Genomic DNA, 4,937 nt, shown 5'->3' on the forward strand with positions numbered 1-4,937 from the left:
ATTGATAATATGTTCTCAAACTTTTAATTGAGACAATATATCTCAAAAGCTATCAAAAAATTGTCGATGTCCTTTCCCAATACATATAATTTGGAGTATCATCACATCATGCATGTTTGCAATTCTTAATGGACAAATCAAAAGCTTGTTGTGAAAGCCCAATGTTATTCAGTGATAAATCAAAAAATTTCACAAGACAAGTCAGATTTATTGATGAAATTACTAATTAAGAAGTCTAGGGGCAACAAAAAAAGCCGGACCCATAGTTAATTATGTTCCTTCCCACTTCCCATACAATTATGCGGTTCCAATAGTATTATTTTAGATCTTTGATTTTGAAAATAGTTTTAGAATTTACAGGGTAATTTTGACCTAAAAAAAAATTGGCATCCTATTGTGACACAAACTTACCATAAACAAAAGTTGAAAGGCCGAATAAAGTTATATGTAAATCAAACCCACGAGGTAAGCAAGGTTGAGAAAAGTTGGACTTCTCCGTATGCACACCAAAATGTTGCAAATTTTATTCTTGACTTTACTTTACTTTTTTGTTGGGGGGTAAACAAAATATTCAAAAGTAAATCATGCAAGGAAAAGCAAAAAAGCAAGCTTACACAAAGAACATCAAATTTTAGTTTGAGTGTTAAGTGTTAAGTGGAGTAATGTAAAGGCATGTGATTAAAAGCATGAGAAATGATGCAAAGTAAGTGCAGCGTGCGACCTAAAGGGTTTTGAGATGCTTCTCTCAACCTTAACGTATAAACCATGTCAACTTTTCATTTTTTAATTTACAAAAATGACTTTTATAGTGTTATCGAAATTCTATTTTTGTGCAATGTTACCCCTCCGTTAATTTTTTTAAAAAAAAAAATTCTAGCAAGGTTGTGAAATTTTCAAAATACCCTCATATAAAAAATAAAAAAATAAAATAGAAAATGGCATGTCGTATGACACTTTTTTTTAAAAAAATAATTAATTAATTACGGGTAAATTTGAAAATTTATAAAATAATTAGGGGTATAAAATCTATTTCACACTTTTTTTGTCTAAATTTACCCCAAACCAAACACTAACGGAGGGTGACATTACAAAATATTGAAAGTTTAATACAGTCAATTTAAGAGTTTTTGAACTTTAAGAAGAACATTACAAAAATGATAGAAGTTCAGGGGACTATGTGAAACTTCCCCTTTCCATTTTATTTTGTTTCTTAAAATCCCATTCCCACCCATCGAGTGTCGTATGCAACTGAAAATATAATGTTTAGAACATGATGTTCACTCTATGAGTAGTACAACAAAAGATGCATTATGTTAACATGGATTTACTAATACTCACTTTGTGAGTAGTGTGGCCACTTCTTATTACCATGACATGATTGTTAAGGTATGTTTATGGTTCAAGTTTGCAAACATAAACATTCTCAAATTATCATTCCAAACTATATAGATATAGTTTATTATATGTGGTCATATACTATCCTAATGTTAATGGTGATACCATTTATCAAGGGTCACTTGGGCTTCAGTCAACGTTAGGCCCCTCAAGTCCATCAAGACTTGTTTATCTTTCGAGCTGGACCGTAACTATCAGTACCATCATATTAGCTAACCCGTTCTTTCTCAAGAGAATATTCGACCGGTGGCCCCCAATCTGTCTATTAATTTGTATAGGGGAAAGTCCACATAACCCCCTCAAACTACCACTCAATTGACAATGTCCCCCCCAAACTTTCAATTGTGACAATGTCCCCCCCTAAACTATCAAAAGTTGTCAATGTTCCCCACAATGACGAAATTACCCTTAGTAAAATTACAAAAAAAAAAAAAACTAAAACTTCTAGAAAAAACCTAAAACTAACAAACAAACAAAAAAAAAATCCAAACGTTGGATTTTTTTTTTTTTTTAAATCAATTTTATAAGAAAAAAAATTTAAAAATTTCGATTTTTTTTTATAAAAATTGAAAATTTCCATTTTTTTTTATTTTTATTTTTGTTTTATAATTTTATTTAAATAAAAATTTACGTTTAAAAAAATAATAAAATTTTCGTTTAATAAAATGAAATTTTTTGTTTTTTAAAACTAAATAAAAAATAGTTTTTTTTTTTTAAATAAAAATTTCCGTTTTTTTTTTTAAATATTAAAATTTTTTGTTTAAAATATTTTTTTTTCTAAAAAAATATTATTTTTAAATTAAAATATTTCCTTTTTTTAAAAAATCAATTTTTTTTTTTGAATTTATAGGGGTATTTTTGTCTTATTGAGAAATCTATAGGGGTATTTTTGTCTTATTGCTAGTCTTATAGGGGTATTTTTGTCTTATTGAGAAATCTATAGGGGTATTTTTGTCTTATTGCTAGTCTTGGGAGGGACATTGACAATATTTTGGTAGTTTGGAGGGGACATTGTCACAATTGAAAGTTTGGGGGGGATATTGTCAATTGGGTGGTAGTTTGAGGGGGGTATGTGGACTTTACCCTTTAATTTATATATAACTTAGGACTCAAATAAGAGAAGTGTTACATATTTTAAATATTTTTTTCAAAAGTTAGTTCGTAAATAATGTGTTACCATCTCATAAGATTTATTATTTTGGGAGGTGTGTCACCAATTCATGGGATGATGACATATCATTTGCAAACCAACTTTTGAAAAGAAATTTTGAGATGTGTAGCATTTCTTTCAAAATGATAAATAATGAATGCATTTTTTAATAACGAATCCAAAATAAAAATAAAACAGTGTAAAAAAGTATAATAAAATAATAGGAAATATATACGTAAAAAAATATTTGATCCTTTCTAAGAGGTAAGGCTGGCAATTTAAGAAGAGCACAATTAAAATAAAGCATACAAGACCCTATGAGCATCTCCAGCAGGCTGCCAGAGACGGAGGAAGGGGAGGGCCGGTGTAGGCCAGGGCCCTCCCCCAAAAAATTTTAGCAAGTAAAAAAAATAATAATAATAATTTAGGCCCATTGGCCTTGTCCCAATATATTTTTTTGGCCCAATCCAATAATTTTTTTGCCCTGTCTAATCAATTTTTTGGCCCTAGATTTTTTTTTTTAGGCTTATACCCATAAACCCATTCAAACACACACACAAGAGTTGTCGATTGCAGAAGGAAAATCCCGATATTGCAGGCTTCGCAGTAGAACGAAAAAAAAAATTCAGAAGAAAATAAAAACTTGGAAATCGCTACTGCAAACGTTGATCTTTCAGTATCCTCTGTAGTCTCAAAGAAGTTGAAACTTGAAAGAACTTCACTTGAACTTGAAGTCTTGATCTCCGGCGCCGGCAGGTAGCAGCCGCGGCAGTAGATTGTAAGTTTTCAAAACCCTAACTTCAATTTTTTTTTCTTCAATTTTTATGCTTGCTTTACTTCTCCCAGAAATTGTATTCACAATCACCATTGTAGTTTGTGAATACAATGGTAGCGCTTCTTGCCTCTTGCCTCTTGGCACTTCTTGCGCTATGCTCTGTCTCTGCTCTCTCACTGTTCTTTCTGTTTTCTCTTCTTGGGTTTCTTGAATTTCAGTGGATTTAAATTTTGAATGCGGTTAAATGACTTGAATGAGGGTTGAGAGAGAGAAAGGGTTATGCTTGTTGCCGTTGGGAATGGGTTTTTCGTTGATTCACTGATTGGTTTTTGTTTCTTTTCTCTTCTTTTTTGGCAATTTGCCAATTTCAAAGGTTGAACGATCATTTTTCAAGTAAAATTCTATTTGTAATTGTATGGGTTTGTGAAAAAGTGACATTCAACTAATTCAAGTTGTACGTTCCAAGGTCCCAACTATTTTACTATTTTACTATTTTACATTTTTTAATTTAACTATTTAACATTGTTTTTTTTTTTTTGTTCGTTTACTGTATGTTGTTAGTCTTAGATTGGATTGCGTTTAATCAACGAGAGGAAATTCGAAGAGCTTACATTAAAACTAGTACGTACCAACGTAATATCTCAAAGTACCGAAAATCTGAAAATCTTAATGTATTTTTCATTTATGCTTTCACCATTACTTAACTATTTTAATATATTTTTCATTTCAATTAAAAAATAATAATTTATGTCTTAGCTTAGCTCAGGCCATCAAACTTTCTGGATCCGTCCTTGCAGCAGATTAGTTAAAAGACTAATATTAGTTATATTTAGTTATTATTGTTCTTTTTTTGGTTCCGACAGAGTAGTTTGCCCTTAGCTAGAATAGCTACATTGCTACATTGAATAGCAATTTGGAGCTATTCACTGTAGCACATTAGATGAATAAAATATTGTTTATTTTTCTTTATTTCACTCCTTTTTACCCATATGTTATTTCTTCTTAACACTTTTTCATATCTGCTACGTCTCTTTCTCAAACACAAAATTTCTTCACACAAAATTTATCTCTTACTCACAAAATTTCTTCACATAGTTGAATTAAAAAATTAAATGCAGAAAAAATTTATTTCATAAAAGCACACGGATGAAAATAAATCAATTGCAAAAAATTATTGCATAGAAACACACAGATGGAAACAAATCAATTGTAGTTGGATGAAAAAATTTATCTATGTTATTAATTTTAAGGATTAGTACTTGTATGTGAGATGAGTGTTTTTCATATGTGTTTATTTTTGTTTTTATGAATGATTTCTATATATGTGTTTGTTTTCCTTTAATTAAGTGTTAGCAATAATATAATAAAAAAAGAATGAAAAATTATATTTTAAAGCAAGTACATAATGAGAGAATATGTTGGAATATGTAGTAAAAAAATAATAGTTAAAATAAAAAATTATATTTTTTTATTAGGTAAAATACTGGAGATGCGCTAAGTAGCAACTATTTTAATATTTTTCACTCCCGCTGCAAAACAACATTATAATAAGGCCTCTCAAACAAGTTCTTATTAATGTTTGAATTTAATGTTCGGGTTTTAGTTTTTTTTTTTTTT

Source organism: Corylus avellana, chromosome ca10 (genome assembly GCF_901000735.1).
Source record: "Corylus avellana chromosome ca10, CavTom2PMs-1.0".
Classification (NCBI taxonomy): Eukaryota; Viridiplantae; Streptophyta; class Magnoliopsida; order Fagales; family Betulaceae; genus Corylus; species Corylus avellana.